General features: G+C 38.6%; 1 protein-coding gene across 4 annotated transcripts in view; it reads right to left on the bottom strand.

The window, feature by feature from the left end:
- Positions 1–22,403, bottom strand: part of GRXCR1 (glutaredoxin and cysteine rich domain containing 1) — a 305,037-nt gene that overhangs the window by 144,505 nt on the left and 138,129 nt on the right. Inside the window, exon 4 of one of the 4 annotated variants that reach the window (XR_009540342.1) lies at positions 12,149–12,320. The exons of the other annotated variants lie outside the window; for them this stretch is intronic. The gene's annotated coding sequence lies outside the window, so the exon portion shown is untranslated. The remainder of the gene's footprint in view (positions 1–12,148; positions 12,321–22,403) is intronic. 4 annotated transcript variants of the gene reach the window in all.

Below are 22,403 nucleotides of genomic sequence, written 5' to 3' on the forward strand. Positions count from 1 at the left end.
CCATTCGGATGAGTGCCTGAATTCATTGGGTGGTAGGGAAGTTGGGGCATGGCAGCAGCAGAGTCCAGGTAGGGGTCACTTTCGGTGCAAGGCTAAGGTGAGGTGGGTGAGGGGACTGGGTCAGGGCTGTGAGTTATCATTCTCTGGGGACAGACGCCATCACCTGCCCAAGTAAACGTGAGACCGTTTTCAGCCATGGATGGTAAAGAGAGAGCTAGCAAAAGAGCAGGTCAGAACTGGGCAGGTTGTCAGAGAACCATCAGAGTATGTAAGGGTTCAGGACTAAGGGAGAGTGCCAGCAGGACCTGATGCAACGAGACAGCGACAGGTAGAAACCCAGCCATGTGGAGGGGACCAACAGTGCAGGTCCTAAGGAAAGGCTGCAGCTCAGTGCCTCATGGGGCTAGCATTGGTTTCGTGGCTTTTGGCAGCAAAACTTGTCTTCTCTTCTACTGCTTGACAGATTGGAGTCTCCTGCTTTAGTCTCTACTGTGTCAGAAAATGAGTGAGACCTCAGTTCCCAAAGCTGAGCTAGAGAAAACTGAAGCTGACCCAGGCCATGTGTAGCATGCAGAATGACGTCAGAGGAGACAAAGAAATTGATGGTAAAGGGGAACATGAGAGCAGAACTAATATTGCAGTACTAACTACGGAAGCAGACTTGCTGTCCATTAAAAAACATCTTTGAAACTGTGGCAAAGCCTGCTCTGAGAAGTTTCCTTCTCCATGAAACAGGCACCGAAGACTAGCTTCCTGGACTCTGAGCAGCTCAGGACCCACACACTCCAAGGTTGTAAAATGTAACTCCCTGTGATTCACTTTGGAATTACTCCCTGGAGTATCCAGCAGAGCCTGACACCCTGAGAGGAATATTCCCACGAAGTTTTGGAGTTATCGCCTCCATCTACATAAATCTAAGTCCCTAGTCTTAAGCACCCTACAATGCTTGGGGAGCAGCAGGCTTCTTACTACATGTGCTGCAGTTCACAAGCAAAGCCAGCTTTTAAGTAGTGAAAGCTATTTTATGCCAGGATCATCTTCACTATACTTCCTCATATTACAAAGAAAGATTATAACTTTCCTAAGGAAAAGACATTAAAATAAAAATAAAATTAAAGGTGTGTTTTTAAAGCTCTCTCCCTTTTTCTTGGTAGGCACAAAAATAAAAGGCAATTTGCTGTAGTGTAGGAAAAAGATACCACTAAGAATCACTTTTTTTTTTTAGAACTTTAACAAATTCTGAAATTCTTACCTTGTACTTATTCAAATATAGGGCAGGTTTCTACACATGCTCAAAAGGTTACATTTATAGTTTCTGAGAGAACAGAATCATTTTAGGATGCTGGTTTTACAAACCAGTTGATAATAAACATCATAAGCCTTGTAACTAAAAAAGATCAACATGTGATCTGGATTTTTTTTTTTTCAATCTTTCCTGGCTGTTTTGTGCAGGCCCTGCCTGGGAGGGTTATCAGTAAGGTTCTTGTGAGGAGAACGGAAACAATTCCAGGTTTTTCAAAGAGAGGAAATTTAATTGAGGGGATTGGATACACTAATGATAGATGAGGTAAGAGAGAAAACCAGGGGTGATGAGGTAACTCAGAAATGAGTAACTGAGTATTCCATTTCTCTGTTTTTGCATATCAAAGTACCTCAAACTTCAGTAGCTCAAATCAATCATTTTTTTTAGATCATTATCTTTCAGAGTTCTAGGATCTGGGGGCAAGGGGGCACTCGGTTAGGTGGCTCTCACTTGGATTCCTTCATGCAGTTATAGTCAGATGGTGGTGGAGGTTAGAGGCATCTTGAAATCTTACTTGCTCATACATGTGATAGTTGATGCTGGCTGTTGGCTGGGACCTCAGCAAGGGCTGTTGGCTAGAACACCCACATAGAGCTTCTCCACGTGGCCTGGCCTTCCTTGCAACATAACAGTCTCAGACTTCTTACTGATGGCTCAGACATCAATGGCAAGTAATCCAAGAGAAAGGTTAAAAAATCCATCCCCTTATGACTGACGCTCAAACATCATTTAGTGTCACTTCTGCCATATTCTGTTGGTTGATTAGTCAGTAAGTTTGGTCTAGGTATAAGGGAAGAAGACATAGGTCCCATCTCTTAGTGGGAGGAATGTCAGAGAATCTGTGAACATGTTTAAAAACCACCAGACAGAGGAAGGAGCTACCATCCCTCTGTCGGGGAGAACAGAAAGAGTTAATATTACAAGGATCAAGGACTGTGGAGTCAGAGCCATAAAGACCAGTGCTGGAGGTATGTGCTGGAATCACAAGGAGAGATGGAAGGGGAATCTAGGTCTTGCCATTCCAGGCCCAGTGATCCCACAGAAACAGTCCTAATCATTCCATCATACATATTGGCTCTTATTGCCTGCATCTTATATAACTATGGCTGATTTGACAAAGTACTGACTGGTACACTAGTAAATTGATGAGTAGATTACTGATTTTTGTTATGACAGTATTTTTCCATGAACAGCTCTATGAAAACAGGCTATCTGCTTTGTAGAAACAAAATCTTTAGGAGTTTGATATACGGCAGCCTCTTTGATAAGTCAGGATCATTAGAAAAGGCAATTGTGCCAAATTAAAATAAACTAAGAGACATAATAACCAAATGAAATGTGTGGTCTTGACTTAGATAAATCAACTGTAAAGGACACTTTTTAGCCAATTGTGGAAATTTGAATATGATCTGGGTATTAGATGAGATAAAAATTTACTCAACAGGAAAGATGAGGATCATTGACTAAGAAAAGCAGCTTATGAAACAGGATGTACAATATTAATATGTACTAAGGTATTAATGGTGATGATCCATAAGGGAGTGGGAATGTAATGTTTGTTTTTATTTTATTTTGCTCGTTTTGTGTTCTAATTTTCTATAATGCATCTGCATTATTTCTGTAACTATAAAAAAGTTACTCTACTAAAAACCTTTAAAAAAATTATGACATACTGGCGGGCTCACAATCACATAGAAACTGTCTCTCAGATTTACAATTTCAGAAATGCAATGTCAGACTGAGAAACAAATTTATTTTCATGGACCCTGAATCCAGACAGAAGCCAGAGATAGAGATATGACCCCTTATGGGAATCAACATACTCTCTCTTGGATTTAAAAAGATATTAGTGATTCTGAACAAAGCACTAAGGAAAAGGAAATTAAAGAGTCTCCTTCTAAAGTAATTTCCTTTCTCTTATCTCAGCACATGAAAATATCCAAGTCTCTCCATCTTAAACTAAACATGATGCTCCCCATGGTTCTATCCTTGATATTCTTCTTTTTATTTTTACTTTATATATTTCTACAAGGCAGACCATCATCTATAGTGATGACTCCCAAATACATTTCTTCATTCCTGATTGCTCCCCTAAGAATAGATAAATGTTTCCATTGGAATTCTCATGGGACCCTAGAATTCAACATATCTAGCATTAAATTTAATCATTTTTTATCTTGCAAAACATATTATTAATTCTACATTTCTAATCCTTATTAATGATAGTGATATCAAACATGATGGCCATCCCAAATTTCCTCCATAATCCTACCACCCATACATATGACTAGTCATTCACAGATGCCCTGATAATCTATCTATGCAGAAAATCTGTGTAGCTACTAAGACTAACAAGTGAGTTTTCAAGGTTTCAGGATAAAAGATCAATGTTTGAAAATCAACTGTATTTCTATTAGCAACCATTGGAAATTGCAATTAAAATATATTTTTATAATAGGGTAAAAATATGAACTACTTAAGGATAAATCTGTTAAAATATGGACACTGAAAACTACAAAATATTGAAAAGAGAAATTAAGAAGACCTAACTAGATGGGGAAAAACGTCATGTCTGTGGATCAGAAGACTTAATTAAGGTGGCATTATTCTAAAATGGATGTATAGATTCAAATAATTGCTATCAAAATCCCAGAAGTTTTTTTGTAGAAGTTGACAATTATAAAATTCACTTGGAAATGCAAAGGAACTAAAATAGCCAAAATAACTTTGAAAAAGAACAAATTTCTTCTGCCTTACTTAAAAATTTAGCATAAAACTATAGTAATCTAGATACAAGTATTGGCTCCAAAATAGGTAGATTGATCTATGGAATAGAATAGATAGTACAGAAATATACCAATAGATATATAGTTAATTGATTTTCCACAAAGCTTCAAACACAATTCAGTGGACAGTCTTTTTAACAAACAGATATTCATATACATATATATACTTCAATTGAATTTTGCACCATATACAAATATTAACTCAGAAATGGATTACAGATATAAATGTAAAATATAACACTATAAAATTTATAAAGCAAAGCATAAGAAAAAACTTCTGTGCTTTATGTTAGGTCAAGATTTCTTAGATAAGATATCAAAAGCACAATCCATAAAATAAAATATTAATAATTTGGGCTTCAACAAAATGAAAAACTTCTGTTCTCCAAAAGACACCATTAAAAGAAAAAAAAAGACCAAACCACAGAATGGGAGAAAATCTTTGAAAATCTCGTATCTGATAAAGGACTTTTATCCAAATACAAAGAGAACTATTAGAACATAACAGGTAAAAAACAAAAAGAGTAAATGGGGTTTCCCTGGTGGCGCAGTGGTTGAGAGTCCGCCTGCCGATGCAGGGGACACGGGTTCGTGCTCCGGTCCGGGAAGATCCCACATGCCGCGGAGCGGCTGGGCCCGTGAGTCGTGGCCACTGAGCCTGCTCGTCCGGAGCCTGTGCTCCGCAACGGGAGAGGCCACAACAGTGAGAGGCCCGCGTACCGCAAAAAAAATAAAATAAAAAAAGTAAATGATTTGAACATTTTGCCAAAAAAGGTTTACTAATGGCAGATAAGCACATGAACGCTGCTCAGCATTATCCATCATTAAGGAAATGCAAACAAAAACCATAATGTGACACTACCACACCCACCAGAATGGCTAAAATAAAAAGACTGGTCATACCAAGCACTGGGGGGCTATGAGAATACATGCCACTGATGAGAATGTAAACTGACACTATTCTGAAAAGCCATTTGATAGTTTCTTAAGTTAAACATACACTTACTAGATAACCCAGCCATTCCAATCCTGGGTATTTACCCGAAAGAAATAAAAGTATATGTACATAAAAATACTTATAGGTGGATGTTTACAGCAGCTTTATTTGTAATAGCCAAAAACTGGAAATAATCCAAATGTCCATCGCTGAGTTCATGGATATAAAAGCTGTAGTTCATCTATCTAGACAATGGAAGACCACTCAGCAGTAGCAAAAGAATGAACTACCAAGACATCAACAACTTGGAATGAATTTCAAAATGATTATGCTGCCACCTCTTTTTTTTTTAGTAAACATGTATATAAACCTAACGGAATAAATAATGATTTAATATTCTTATAATCTGCACACATTTATGCATTGTGATCATCTACTTATCATCTTGTTGGAGGAGGTCATCAAGAGAACATGACTCTCAGCTGACCCATGAGCTAGACCCAGGCAACTGGAGGCTCCTCACCCCCTCCCCTGCTGGAGTCATTTCAAATGCAGCCTTGAGACAGTAATATGTTGTTGAGACCATCTGGATGGTATACTTGACTGAACCCAGTTAAAACCTCTATATAAATCTTTAAGATTCTGGTGGGTGCGTATGGAGATCTACTCAACTTGGGGCTGCCCAAGACAAGTTTCATATGTAAGTTCCCTTGCTTATTAAAACTGCCACCTGCCTTGGAGAAATGTCTATGTAGGTCTTCTGCCCATTTTTTGATTAGGTTTTTGGGCTTTTTGATATTAAGCTATATGAGCTGCTTGTATATTTTGGAAATTAATCCCTTGTCTGTAGCATTGTTTGCAAATATTTTCTCCCAGTCCATAGGTTGTCTTTTCACTTTGTTTACGATTTTCTTTGCTGTGCAGAAGCTTTTAAGTTTAATTAGGTCCCATTGGTTTATTTTTGCTTTTATTTCCATTGCTTTAGGAAATGGGTCCAAAAATATATTGCTGTGATTTATGTCAGAGACTGTTCTGTCTATGTTTTCCTCTATAGCTAGTCTTACATTTAGGTCTTACACTGAGGTCTTTAATCCATTTTGAGTTTATTTTTGTATATGGTGTTAGAAAATGTTCTAATTTCATTCTTTTGCATGTAGCTGTTCAGTTTTCCCAGCACCACTCATTAAAGAGACTGCTTTTCTCCACTGTATATTCTTGCCTCCTTTGTTGTAGATTAATTGCCCATAAGTATGTGGGTTTACTTCTGGGCTTTCTATTTTGTTCCATTGATCTATGTATCTGTTTTTGTGCCAGTGCCATATTGGGTTTTTTTTAGAGCAAAATGATATATCATTTTATTCTCATTAGATTGGCAAAAATTAAGAAGTCCATATTTTTTTGATTACTGTAGCTTTGTAGTATAGTCTGAAGTCAGGGAGCCTGATTCCTCCAGCTCCACTTTTCTTTCTCAAGACTGTTTTGGCTATTCAGGGTCTTTTGTGTTTCCATACAAATTAAAAAAAAATTTTTTTCTAGGCATGGAAGCAACGACAGATGAATGAATAAAGAAGACGTGGTATATATAAACAATGGAATATTACTCAGCCATAAAAAAAACTAAATAATGCCATTAGCAGCAACATGGATGGACCTAGATGGATGGATCATACTAGGTGAAGTAAGTCACACAGAGAAAGACAAATAACATATGATATCACTTATATGTGGAGTCTAAAAAAAAATGATACCAATGAACTTATTTACAAAATAGAAACAGACCCACAGACATAGAAAACAAAATTTTTGTTACCAAAGGGGACAGCAAGGGCAGGGAGAGAGATAAATTAGGAGTTTGGGACTAACATATACATACTACTATATATAAAATAGGTAAACAACAAGGACCTACTGTATAGCACAGGGAACTATACTCAATATCTTATAATAACCTATAATGGAAAAGAATCTGAAAAATAATATGTGTGTGTGTGTGTGTGTGTGTGTGTAACTGAATCACTTTGCTATACACCTGAAACCAACACAACACTGTAAGTTAACTAAACTTCAATTTAAAAAATAAATATATATGTTAATTAAAAACAAAAGCAAAAAATTGCCACCTGCCAGTCTGGAGTAGCCTGCCCCTTTCTTCAGTCTCTCCTTGCCCTCCGGGGCGGCGGGTGAGGCAGTTTCACATTTCACCAGGGAAGCTCCTGTGGTTTTGAAACAATGCATCTAAATTTAAGTCCTAAATTAAACTGAACAGGGGACCCCACCTGCCCCAATTTCAGTAATAACTAAACTAAACGTTTTTACATTCCAAAGCAGAACATTGCAATTCTCATTGTTTGCCATTATGAATTAATTTTAATAGATAAAAACCCTTTTAGGGTTTCTTTATAATAGTATTTATTGGTGAGTTAGGACATTCAAATATGTGAGCACAGCCTGTGATATGTGTTTTGGTGAACAGCAGACTCTAGTCCTGGGTTTGAGCTTCACCCAGCTCAGCAACTTTCAAGTTTCCAAAGTTTTTCACGTACAGAATTTTGGTCCTCACAAAAATCCTGTATGTATGAAGGTGAGTAAACATTCCACAAATAATAGCTACTAGTAGCTATTTTCATACAAATACTTAACTTTTCAAAAGATTTTTGAGTCCTAGTTCAAATTAACACCAAGAGTTCTTGGTTTCTTTCTTGGCCTTATAGCAAAATCATCCTCACATTGTTCTGTAGATAATAATTTCCTACTTAGACATAAACCTTTATTGACTGCACTGAAGTGGTCATTTTCAGCAGTATGTAAACTCTCCCAAGGGGTTGAGATATAATCTTGATTTTCCTGTGCGATAGGGAAAGTTAAAATGCCTTCTCATTTCTGAAATTGCCAGATTCTTACTAAGTATGAACACTAGTAGAAAAAATACACACAGAAAACAGTCAGAAATGTGCGGACTCCAGAAGGACAAAATTTAAAAAAAAAAAAAACCTTTTTAGTTATAACTGTTAGAGGTTTACACATTAATAAAAATGCTTTCCCCTGTATTTAGACTTGCTACAAAACACTATAGGCTTTGGGTATAAGACTTGGTTATGGATAGAAAGAGAGAAGACTGAACATGTGTTCTCCTGGAGGAGGAATTAGTGATATGGCCACTTTATACCTTCTCTAGGGCAGACACCACTGAATTATATGCACCAGTAGATCTATTTACAAGCCTATTTTTTATATCAACTTGGAAGCAGGCCCCATTTCACATGAAAATCTAAATGTCAAAAGTCTAGGTAATTTTCATTCTCGACACTCCTCTAAAGTTGATTATCTTTTTTATTATAATACCACAGAGGACACTTTAGGTCAGAAATGAAGCAATATACCCACATACAGTTTATGAAATGACACTAACCTTCTATTTCTGATTCACCTTCCTTTACTGCCTCATGTTGTTTTGGTAAAGAATGCTTCCAAAGGTTCCATTTCTAACCAAAATTTTTCATATCACTACTAAGAGGCTAAATATCTTTTTTTAATTCATTGATTTATAACAGCATAGAATTTTCTTATAGCTGGTTCAGTCATGCTGAGATTTGTGGCCAAAGTTTCCACCATCTGGAAAGGTGCTGATCGGGCCCTGAGTGTATGCAACAGTTTACATAATGTCATTATGTTCAATTTTCTTCATTTTTACTTTATCAATTCAATATTCTTTATATGTTTTTTAAAATTCTTATAATTGTATTTGTTTGCTAAGGCTGCGATACAACCAAAGTACTACAACCTGGGTGGCACAAACAACAGATAGTTTTTGTAGGCTTTTTTTTGTTGTTTTTGGCCACGCCATGTGGCTTGTGGGATCTTAGTTCCCTGACTAGGGATCGAACCTGTGCCCCCTGCAGTGGAAGCACGGAGTCCTAACCACTGGACCACCAGGGAATTCCCACAACAGATAGTTTCTGTCTCATAGTTCTGGAGGTTAGAAGTCTGAGATCAAGGTGTCAGCAGAGTTTATTCTTTCTAGGGGCTGTCAAGGAGCATCTGTTCCATGCCTCTCCTCTAGCTTCTGGTGGTTTGCAGTAATTTTTGGCATTCCTTGACTTGTATAAGCACCACCCCAATCTTTGCCTTCATTGTCACATGATGTTCTCCCTGTGGGGGTATCTGTGCCCATACTTCCCCTTTTTATAAGGATACCAGTCACATTAGATTAGGGCCCACCCTAATGACTTCATCTTATCTAATTACATCTGTAATGACCTATTTCCAAATAAGGTCACATTCTCAGCTACTGGGGTCAGGACATATGAATTTTGGGAAGACACAATTAAACCCCTAGCAGACATATATACATACCTTGCTACATACGAAAGTTTTTAGCATTTCATTAGAATACTTACATTTGCTTTCTTCATGTCTGTTTTCATAAGATGAAAACAAGTTTCTTAAGACCATCAACAATATGGAACAATATAATAGTTAGATAGAAATACTAAGGTTAAATCACTTCAACCAATGGTTCAATTACAGACCCTCTAGTTTGTGCTCAGCCACCCTTACCTAGCATCTTTTGGTTTTTGGTTGCTGTTTTCTAACAGTAGACATACATAGATAGACACTGCCTCCTGATAAATTTTATAAAAATGAAATAACATGTACGGCCTCTAGCTCTGTGTACAGCTCACTGGTTTTGGTTATCAAGTTTTAAACAATAATAGCTCTGTGATATGCAGTAAGTGGGACTACTTAAGCCTGTTTCCCAAGTATTGACAAGCAGGGTAGCAAATAGGTTTCATTTCTCTCTTAGTGCCAACTCTAGTCAATTGGTAAATTGAATTACTAACCAGCTTAACTGAAGATTCTAATGCCCAGGAAATAGCAGGTTATGGTAGATTCTTAATGTTTGCTATTAGCTGGGATATAAGAGGTAGTTTAGTCATCACATGACCCATCACCCTGGCTCTAAGTCACGATAAAGCACCCAAGATAATCCAAGTCCCCCAAAGACAACTGTAACCTAGATTGAGGTGTTACAATTATTCTGTCCCTCAGATCCTGCTTCCCCCTGATTTCTTGTTCATGAATTATCTTCCTGCCCCCATACTATCTAATGTCCTACTAATACTAACAATCTCTGTCCCCGCTTGGTTGGCTCTTGAAAATCAGCATTGTTTGAAAATCAGTCTTTGGTTTGTCTCTCTCGACTTTTGCACCAACTATCTTCCAGGTGCTATAGTCTGGAAGCAAATTAGGTTCTGTGAATCAAAGCCCTTTTCTTAAGATTCCAAAGGCAGAAATACAGTGAGCGCCGTATTCCTGAAACTCTCAGCTGTAGCCGCTGTCAAGAAAAGTCATGGAAATATAAGATCGTTCTTCCTACACCAGCATTCCAGTGTCCATTCTCTGGTTCCATGAATTGAGAGGCAGGTTTGGTGAGAGCGGGGGCTTCTTGCTTCCAGCAAGGCTGCATTAAAGGCCTCAGACTCGGTGGCTTGCCTAGTGGGACAGTGATGCAGTCTTCCTAAAGATGTTTCTGGAAACCCAACCTAGCACGCTTCCTTAAGCCTACTTATATTTAAAGCACCAATTTTGGGGAAGTAGACTTCTTTCTGCCTCAGACACATAGAGGGTTATTCATAATTACAGTAGATTTAAAGGAATATGAGGAATGGGGCAGAGTCATGAAGAGTTTATGGCAATTTCAAACTGAGCATTAGGCATTAGACTTTGGACATCTTTATTATTTTCTTTGGATTAATTCCTTGTGGGATTTTTCATTGGATACTTTACACCAGATAAAATCCCAGCCACATGCAATCTCACCCCTCCTTTCTAGATTGTTTCTGACTTTCCAAATTCTCCCTAATTGCAGAGAAATTCACTCTCCTCATTTCCCAACCCAAACCTAGTTCTCAGGCCCATTTGGTATATCCAAACCGACCAGCATGCACAGCAACTCAAAATAATTTCTGTAACAGGAACCACTCTCTTATATGGCAGTGGTGCTTATACACAACTTTTTCATTCATTAGATAACAGTAGTTGATATGGAAGCCAATGGAACAAGAGCTGATATGTCACATGAGAAGTTTAAGGTGTGACCATATGGTGTTATCAGAGAATATCAAGGTTCCTCCATCACATGACATGACAATAGCATTATGTTCTTCCCAAAGCGGTACCACTGGGAGCAGAATGAAAAGCCAAGTCAGTATCCAACAGCCTGTTTGCTCTCTCTCCTTCTCATCTCCAGCCCTCAGCTATGGAAATCGACCCTGCCTGGGCACTTCCAATATGAATATACAAGTCTTTTTTTCAATCCAATGTTGTTTTTCCCAGTGGTTATTTCAACGGTTATGTTTCTTTCTATCTGTTCCTTTTTCGCCATTCTAGAATCTCTATTCTCCATATTTCAGAACTCCTGATGCTGCCTCCAGATCTTGCAGCTTCTTCCCCATGATTTCATTCTCTTTGTATTTTTGCTGTTTTACAATGTGTCTTCTACTTGACCGTCCAGGATGGTCTCTATAGTGACTAATCTTTCCTCAATTCATACACTCAGTTTTTTTGGGGTTTTTTTTGCGGTATGCGGGCCTCTCACTGCTGTGGCCTCTCCCGTTGTGGAGCACAGGTTCCGGACGCGCAGGCTCAGCGGCCATGGCTCACGGGCCCAGCCGCTCCGCGGCATGTGGGATCTTCCCGGACCGGGGCACAAACCCGTGTCCCCTGCATCGGCAGGTGGACTCTCAACCACTGCGCCACCAGGGAAGCCCCATATACTCAGTTTTTAAATTTAAAAATTATCAGATTTTTAAGTTTCAGAAAGTCTTATAAAGCTATAATAGAATCTCTTCGAGCCTTCTTTTAAAACATTTTGTTGTGGTTATTCTAATCATCATCTGTCTCCTCTAACAGTTTTATTACTATACTAGAAGCTTTCCTATTCTTTTTATCCATTCTGTCTCTCTTTCTCTCTCTCTCTCTACCTCTCTCTCTCTCTCTCTCTCTCTGTCTCTCTCTCTCTCCTTGTTCTATCTCAAAGACACTGCTGCTGGGTCCCCTTAGATTGTGATGATTTCCTTAGCATACCCATGAGTTTATTTACATAACAAGCTACTAGGGTACCTGGGAGTGATGGAAACCCACAAGTGGTAGGAAGTACTGCTCTTCACAGACAGGGACATGAAACTGGAAACTCTTCAGTTCTTTCTGCAAACACAGGAAAAAGCTTGATTGCTGATCTCTGACATAAGGAGGATCAAGGCCTCTCCAAAGATTTGACAATGAGCAGGTCTTCCTAGAATGACAATGAATGGAATGGCAGGGCTCTTCCTCTGAGGGATCCACAGAACTCAGAGGTACAATCTTTCTTCAGGAACAAAAGAATTCAGATTTTCCTCCCAGGCCAACTGCCAGGCCCAGAATCAAGAACCATCCTAAACATGCAGCCCCCCGAAAGGTCAGAGTGTTCCCACACACCCTGCAGTCTAAGCACCTGTTTCTCTATGGAGACAGAGTTGATAGTTGGATTAGAGTTGAGAGTGGATGTGTCAGGCCACCATATCATCAGAATTCTGATCACTCTGAGGCAGATGGAAGAGATGAAAACAAAGGAGACAGGTAAGATAGATGGAAACAGGGCTTCCCTGGTGGCGCAGTGGTTGAGAGTCTGCCTGCCGATGCAGGGGACATGGGTTTGTGCCCCGGGTCCAGGAAGATCCCACATGCCACGGAGTGGCTGGGCCCATGAGCCATGGCCGCTGAGCCTGCGTGTCCAGAGCCTGTGCTCCACAACGGGAGAGGCCACAGCAGTGAGAGATCCACGTACCGCAAAAAAAAAGATAGATGGAAAGAGCCAATATTATTTGATTTATGCCTTATCACTCTCCACAAAAGATTTAATATGACTTAATGGCAGAGTATGAAATAAAACAGCAAAATGTAAATAGAGATTAAAAATAAGAACCAAGCAAAACATAACTTAGAAGAGGAGATCTAGACAAGGAAAAACAAAATAAGTAACTCTGACCTTGAGCTGGATTAATGGACAGATAAGCCAGGAGGTTGCTTGGGACACTGATGTCTAATGAATAATAAAACATCACTGGGAAAAAGTCACACAACGTAAATTGGTCCCACTCCCATTAATGTAGACAGAATGAAATTAAAATTCAAAACACCCCTTACTGTACTACTTTATCTCTTTTTTTCCTTCCAGTTTTACTGAGATATAATTGACATACAGCACTGTAAGGTATACAGCATAATAATTTGACTTACATACATCATGAAATTATTCCACAATAAGTTTAGCAAACATCCATCATCTCATATAGATACAAAATGAAAGAAAAAGAAAAAAAAATTTTTCTTGTGATGAGAACTCTTGGGATTTACTCTCTTAACAACTTTCATGTATAACACACAGCAATGTTAGTTATATTTATCATGCTATACGTTACATCCCTAGTACTTATTTATCTTAAAGCTGGAAGTTCATACCTTTTGACTGCTTATATCCAATTTCCCTTCCTCCAACCCCTCACCTCTGGTAACCACAAATATGATCTCTTTACTACTTTATCTTTTGAATATTTTCCCCCTACCCATATATAATTTTAGTGAGTTAGATGTCAGCAAAGTGAGCTAAGGTTCTAAAAACAACTAAAGCCAGACATAGGTCTGCTTATGAGGGTGAGTAGTTCAGTTTACTAAAGTAAAAAACTGTACTTCTAAGAAGTTGTCTTGGAACTCTATAGCATCTACAAGTTAAAAATATTATAACAGAAAAATGCAAAGATAAGAACTAGATAAATAGAAAATAGTTTGACAAATATTTTGGATAGTATTAAGGCCTACCTCCTATATTGGGTTTTGAAGATACTGCATGTTTTACAAATTGAAGGTTTATGGCAACTCTGCACAGTCACAGATGATGGTTAGCATCTTTTAGCGATAAAGTATTTTTTAATTAAGGTATGTAGTTGTTTTTTAGTCATAATGCTACTGTACACTTAGGAGGCTACCATATAGTGTAAACATAACTTTTATATTCACCAGGAAACGAAAAAACTCATCTGACTGGCTTTATTGCAATATTCACTTCATTGCGGTGGTCTGGAACTGAACCTGCAATATTTCCATGGGATGTCTGTATATGATTCTGCCCGCCATAACTTCTTAGAAAAAAGTTTCTCCTCACCTCCACTGTATAAAAGTTTAAAATATATTTTTAAAATTTCTGTCTGAAAAAGCTCAAGTTTTTAACTGCCTATCAAATTCTACATCTCAATGTGGCCTTACATGTAGCCCATTCACTAATAAACCTTTTTTTTTTTGCATTACGCGGGCCTCTCACTGCTGCAGCCTCTCCCGTTGCGGAGCACAGGCTCCAGATGCGCAGGCTCAGCGGCCATGGCTCACGAGCCCAACCGCTCCGCGGCATGTGAGATCTTCCCGGACCGGGGCATGAACCCGTGTCTCCTGCATCGGCAGGCAGACTCCCAACCACTGCGCCACCAGGGAAGCCCCACTAATAAACCTTTTTAAAGCAGTTCTTCTAACCCAGTTTTACCTTTTTCCAGAAAAGAGAATCTTGACTATAATAATAATGTATGATCTACCTCATTCAAGTAGCTATCTATAAAAATACCTAGAATTATTTTAAAATTCATATCATTTGAAGGAAAAAATGGCTTAATTGAGAACTACTAATCATATTCTTCGAAATGAAGAAACTGTACTTATTAAAATACAGTTAACTTGAACTTTCTCTAAATAATTCTACAATTTTATCCTGAATTGACATATACAACTTTCTCTAAATAAATCTACAATTTTATCCTGATATTAACGAAAAGTTCCTTCTCAATAAGAAATTAATCTCCCTTACCCAGCCTGGCCAGGAGAACAGACTCTGTGTTGGTCTCGTCTGGATTTATCATCTTCCAAATTCTACTAGTAACCTTGTAATTTAAGCCTGTAATACATTTAACATATTATTCTGAGACTCTGCAAAAGCACAAGGTTCACTGAAATGAACAAAACTTTAATAACTGCTTTTGGTGGATGACAACTTTCTCTAATATGCTTTGTATTAATGGTCATTTCTTTTTGCAAACTCAGCTCTAAGCTCTTTGTTTCTTTTTACCATCGTGATTATCCTTCTATGCTTCTGTTCTCTGCTCTGGGTGGAGCCAAGAGCTCCTATGGTAAAAAGAGATGTATCTCTATTGGGGTCCAAGCAGAAAACAACTAACCCAGAGGGCACAGAAAACCTGCAGTGTCACTACTTTTGAAACACATTTGAGGAGCTCCATTTGCTGCAGTATCTCAAAGCTGTTATTGTTGAATAATTTAATACCCCAAATCATATGGGCTGCATAAGAGCTGCACACCACAAGCACTGTTTCATGTTTATAGAATAATATTTAAAGTCCTTTCTCACAGCCTCCCTCATTTGATGGCTGACACAACCCTGGGAAACAGGTAAATAAGACATAATTATTATAATTTTATAACTGAGGAATATGAGAGTCTTAAATCTGTAAATGATGGCAAAAATCATAGCCCCTAAAGTCAGATTCTAATTCCAGTGCATTCACTTGGTGTGAGCTCTTCATCCATTCATCTTAGTTTCCTCCAATCTCTTAAACCAGTTGTGAGGATGAAATGGGATCAGGGATGAAAAGCACTGGTATGCTAATGGCATTTTACTACTGGATGTCCAATAAATAGCATGAATGTCCCTTTTTCCCTTCCTCAGAGATCTGGGTCTGACCACTCAGCCAATAAATGGCAAAATTCAGAACAGCATCCAACTTTCTGACTCCTGAGCAAGTAGAAAAATAGCAGCTCAGGGCCCACAAGTCCCTTGGACAATTATGCTTTATGACTTGTCCATAGTGTGAAAATTTCTCTCCAGATCCAAGTTTTGTGCAGCCTGTCACTTAATTTGGAAGCTCTTTAAGAATACAAAACTGAGAATATCAGATTAGGGTATAAAAGTGGTATTTATTTAGAAGGAGAAAAGAAGTCACAACAAATTATAAGTTTTAAAAAGCCTAAATGTCTCTTTCTGATTTTTGTTGTTAGTGTATAGGAATGCCAGAGATTTCTGTGCATTAATTTTGTATCCTGCAACCTTACCAAATTCATTGATTAGTTCTAGTAGTTTTCTGGTGGCATCTTTAGGATTTTCTATGTTTAGTATCATGTCATCTGCAAACAGTGACCGTTTTACTTCTTCTTTTCCAATTTTTTATTTCTTTTTCTTCTCTGATTGCCGTGGCTAGGACTTCCAAAACTATGTTGAATACAAGTGGCGAGAGTGGACATACTTGTCTTGTTACTGATCTTAGTGGAAATGCTTTCAGTTTCTCACCACTAAGTATGATGTTTGCTGTGGGTTTGTCATATATGGCCTTTATTATGTTGAGGGAGTTCCCTTTATGCCTATTTTCTGCATCTGTTGAGATGATCATATGGTTTTTATTCCTTAATTTGTTAATATGGTGTATCACATTGATTGATTTGCATATATTGAAGAACCCTTGCATCCATGGGATAAATCCCCCAATCCCATTTACCACTGCAACAAAAAGAATAAAATATCTAGGAATAAACCTACCTAAGGAGGCAAAAGACTTGTATTCAGAAAACTATAAAACACTGATAAGAGAAATCAAAGATGACATGAACAGATGGAGAAATATAACATGTTCTTGGATTGGAAGAATCAATATTGTTTAAATGACTATACTGCCCAAAGCAATCTACAGATTCAGTGCAATCCCTATCAAACTACCAATGGCATTTTTCACAGAATTAGAACCAAAAATTTTACAATTCATATGGAAACACAAAAGACCCCGAATAGCCAAAGCAATCTTGAGAAAAAAAAAAAAAAAACGGAGCTGGAGGAATCAGGCTCCCCAACTTCAAACTATACTGCAAAGCTACAGTAATCAAGACAGTATGGTTGGTACTGGCACAGTAACAGAAATACAGATCAACAGTACAGGATAGAAAGCCCAGAGATAAACCCACACACATATGGTCACCTAATTTATGACAAAGGAGGCTAGAACATACAATGGAGAAAAGACAGCCTCTTCATTAAGTGGTGCTGCGAAAACTGGACAGCTACATGTAAAAGAATGAAATTAGAACATTCCCTAACACCATACACAAAAATAAACTTAAAATGGATTAAAGACCTAAATGTAAGACCAGACACTATAAAACTCTTAGAGGAAAACACAGGAAAAACACTCTTTGACATAAACCACAGCAAGCTCTTTTTTGACCCACCTCCAAGAGTAATGGAAATAAAAACAAAAATAAACACATGGGACCTAATGAAACTTCAAAGCTTTTGCACATCAAAGGAAACCATAAACAAGACGAAAAGACAACCCTCAGAATGGGAGAAAATATTCGCAAATGAAACAATGGACAAAGGATTAATCTCCAAAATATACAAACAGCTCATGGAGCTCAATATCAAAAAAACAAACAATTCAATTAAAAAATGGGCAGAAGACCTAAATAGATATTTCACCAAAGAAGACATACAGATGGCCAAGAGGCACGTGAAAAGATGCTCAACATTGCTATTGTTAGAGAAAAGAAAATCAAAACTACAGTGAGGTATCACCTCACTCTGGTCAGAATGGCCATTATCAAAAAATCTAGAAACAATAAATGCTGGAAAGGTTGTGCTGAAACAGGAACCCTCCTGTGCTGTTGGTGGGAAAGTAAATTGATACAACCAACATGAAGAACAGTATAGAGTTTACTTAAAAACCTGAAAATAGAACTACCATATGACCCAGCATTCCCACTACTAGGCATATACCCTGAGAAAACCATAATTCAAAAAGAGACATGTACCACAATGTTCATTGCAGCACTATTTCCAATAGCCAGGACATGGAACCAACCTAAATGTCCATCGACAGGTGAATGGATAAAGAAGATGTGGCACATATATACAATGGAATATTACTCAGCCATAAAAAGAGACGAAATTGAGCTATTTGTAATGAGGTGGATAGACCTAGAGTCTGTCATACAGAGTGAAGTAAGTCAGAAAGAGAAAAACAATTACTCAGCCGTAAAAAGAAACGAAACTGAGTTATTTGTAGTGAAGTGGATGGACCTACAGTCTGTCATACAGAGTGAAGTAAGTCAGAAAGAGAAAAACAAATACCGCATTTTAACATATATATATAGAATCTAAAAAAAGAAAAAAATGGTACTGATAAACATAGTGGCAGGGCAGGAATAAAGATGTAGACATAGAGAATGGACTTGAGGACACAGCTGGGGAAGGGGAAGCTGGGGCGAAGTGAGAATAGCATCGACATATATACACTACTGAATGTAGAATAGTTAGCTAGTGGGAAGCAGCCGCATAGCACAGGGAGATCAGCTCGGTGCTTTGTGACCACCTAGAGGGGTGGAATAGGGAGGGTGGGAGGGAGGCTCAAGAGGGAGGGGATATGGGGATACATGTATGCATATGGCTCATTCACTTTGTTGTACAACAGAAACTAACACAGTATTGTGAAGCAATTATACTCCAATAAAGATCTATTTTTTTAAAAAAGCCTAAAAATGAAAACATTACAAAACCAAAAAGATAACATATCTATCAACTAACAAAAACACCTCTATAATACCTTTTTCCTCCAGTTTTTGCATACTCTGACCACTTCTTCATATAATCATTTTGACACATTTTCCAATACAGAGACTAGCAGAATAAGTCATTGTTTTCTTCTAGCACAGTTGATTGCTTCATTTTATTGCAGACAATTTTACCTGCAGTTTGGTCTGAAACTGCCAACTTAGGCAAGATATATCAGATACTCTAAGGTGCCATCTGATGTGCTGGAGTACATAAAATATACAACTTCAGTTGGCCCTACTGCTATAGATTTATGTCCTATAAACACAGTAATTCTGATCAATTCTATTTCATGTATATCCCACACACACAAAAAAAAGATGGAGTGTTACTGACTAGAAAGAACTTCTGCTTTAATTAGGTATCAATACGAACTGAAGCCTCCATTTACAATTTTACATGTCTGATAGTTGAGAGAATTTTCCATGGACTAGTTTCAGGCTCCATACAGTCCAAGCTTTGTTTCACCCCTTTTCCTACCAACGTACTTCTGGAGCTAGTTTATATCATGATACTGTAGCTTTAGGTGAGGATGCCAGATGAGCATATAGACAGGGAGCAGAGGAGTGTCCCTGTAAACTATGTGAACACTAGAACACCTAGCAATAACTTAGGTATATACTAAAGTGACTGCAAACTACACAACTGATCTCATAAATCCCTTAGCCAGATCCCCAAAATGCATACAGTCCCTCCAAGGCCACATACCATGAGAGAAAGCATGTCAGAGGAAAATTTGGAGTAGAGAAAATAGTCTTAACTGATTGCTATTAAAATATGACATATTTTTTCAAATTTACAAAACATATGACCATTAGAACCCACTGCTAGGGCCCCTCCTTGCGGGGTTTGAGATGGGGCTAGTGCAAGTGAGGGGCCCTGGGGCTTCAGCTTCAAAGGAAATCCAACTCTGCACAGATCCATCCCCATAGCAATGCCAGGGAGCCAACTCAATCAGATGCCTCCATTTTTGTTCATAAGAGGCAAAATACTTCTAGGATTCCCAAGCAGTTTAAAAAGATAAGTTAACTCATTACAAAGGCTACCTTTATGCCCCTTCTAATTTATTTGTTCTCTTGGACCAGTCTTGCTGCTTTGAAAAACCTGAGGAACATCTAGGCAAAGAAAAGCAAAGGATTCACAGCTGGAAGGAAAACATGTCTATGTATTGGTTGTTCACCCTATGACATTTTGACACCTGAGAACATTTTAGGACATTTTAGCTCTAACCCTAACTTTGATTTGCCCATGTTGTATTACCAATTCAGATTCACTTTAACCCTGAAAACGCCAAGCTGAAAAGATTCTGTAGCACCTAGCCACAGATTGTTTCTATCCTGACTTGTTTTCATTTCACCATGGATCTCTGAGCAGTCACTGAGCTAATCCAATTTTCAGGCCCTTTAATCTGGAATTTCAACTCAAAGGAGAGACGATGCAGCTCCCTGATGGGTTGGCAGGGCAGAAGCAACTGTGACAGCAACATCTTAAAACTTCTCCTGCGGCCTACAGATCAGTGTGCGTGCTATTTCCCCTGACCTACTTGTGGAGGTCTCCTTAAGTGCCCGGGGGGAAGGCAGGGGAGGCTACAGCTTGTCTTTTCCCCATTGTTTGTCGTTAATCCTAGCAAGCCTAACCTTCAAGCATTGTGAAATGGACAATGCAGGTTTTTGGAATCCCCAGGTCTTCCACTCCAGTCTCTCCAGTTTGACCGTCAATTTCCTTTAGAATCCACAGTTTTCTTTACTGTCCTTCTCCCTTCTAGTAGCCTGTTTTTGAGGAAGATATGATTGAAAAGAAAACAAGAACAAAATGCCCACACTAGGGTGCAAATGAGTACATTTTAGTGTTTCACTAACGGTGTTTATGGACACTGGCTGCATATTAAAATTACCAGGGACTTTTAAAAACAATTCCAATACCTGGGCCCTGATCCAGACTAATAAAATCAGGCACTCTGGGGGTCAGGTCCAAGCATGGGGAATTTTCTATTATCTCCCCAGGTGAATCTGTTTTGTCATTTTATTTTCATGGAGAAAGGAAACAGAAGGGAAAATCTGGAGCACCATTTGCAGAATTTCAGGCAACAGAAAGCAAGGGAGATATTTTAGGGAGCAGATGGCAGAGGGTTTTTTCAGCAGCCTTAAAATCCCTGAAGTAGTCAATTTACTTCTCCCATTCATAGACAGAGACTGCTCTAAAATTGCTTTCACCTATAGCAACCACATTAGAATGAAACAGACCAATCGAAGTGCCGTTATTTTGTAACAATTCAGTACCAGGACATCTGTAAAAAGCTGCTTTCATACTTCGATTATGGATTTCATCCACTGTATTTTGTGCATGTCACAAACAGTGACAGCAGATGTCATTATAGGACAGAAGTTTTTTATTTCTCTGTTAATGTTGTTTATTAACAAGCACTGTGTGAGCACCCACTGTGGAGACCTGTCCTGGGAGCCATTAGAAAATAACGGCAGAGATAATCCCTCCTTAGCTATAAAATCCTATGATTCTGAGGCAAATCTCTTCTATGAATGCTGAACACTTTGGAAAGACCTCTTAGGAGACAAAATTTTGGAGGCATCAAAGAGCAAATTATTCTGCCAAATTGTTTCCTTTCTGATCTGCCTGAAATTCCTATTTCTTGTAGATGCATCAATGTAAGTTGCACGAACTTCATTTGGAAAAGGTGACGTTACACTGTAGCACCTACTACCCCCTTGGCATATATTGGTCACCAGATCACCTAGAACAAATTCCTCAAGGTTTACAGCCCTGAGCAGGAAAAGTCTATACTAGAAAAAGGGACCAGAACAGTACAGGCCGCTCTGAGGTGGCGTGAACACTGCAGGCTGGGAAAGGACACGGATGCCCAAAAGAAGAGCTTCAAGAGGATGGTCCCAGAAAGGGCAGGCGACAGGGTCAGAAGAACATGGATATCACTATCTCTGCCTACTTCCCAAGTGTTGCCTTGGCACGTTCAGGCTTTGTGTTTTCAGGACAACCTGTTGCTGGTTTGAACCTTTTTGGCTCTATGGCCTTCATGTTACTGACCATTCTCCACCAGTTTTCACCTGGCTTCTTGCAACCTGGCTCCCCCTGCTGCCTGCTCCTAGTTTCTAACTCTACCTTTCACTAGCTGCCGCCACCACTGCCTGACCCCAAATACAGGATAGGATGATGTCCCTTTAAAATAAAGTTGAAGAGTGAACCGCGGGTCATTGGGAAGCAGAAGAGAAGTAAGATACGTGGTGGTAATAGTAATAGCAATTGTATTACTAAGACACTGCATGTTTATTAGTGAATAGGTGTGTCAGCAGTGATCAGGGAATGCTCCCACTTCTAGGAATGTGTTCCTCCCTTTCTGCCTTCCTCTCAATGGGGGTATTCTTATACTATTCTCTGTCTAGAAAGAGAGTGTTCGGAGCACATGTGAAAAACTCACATAAACTCCAGTCTGAATGGAAAGATCTGGGTATGAGTGCCCTGCTAAATAGTGAGTGAGACCTGAGTCTAAATGAACACTATTAGTATTTTTATGTGGAAATTCTAAGGTTAACATAATCTGTAGAATTATGGGATACACACATATCTAAGGTATTTTTATGATATTGCTTTTACATGCTACCTCCATTAAGAAAAATTAGCATTTGTTAGACCAACTGTCTTTATATCTTAAGACAT

The sequence above is a fragment of the Lagenorhynchus albirostris genome, chromosome 4, assembly GCF_949774975.1.
Source record: "Lagenorhynchus albirostris chromosome 4, mLagAlb1.1, whole genome shotgun sequence".
Taxonomy (NCBI): Eukaryota; Metazoa; Chordata; class Mammalia; order Artiodactyla; family Delphinidae; genus Lagenorhynchus; species Lagenorhynchus albirostris.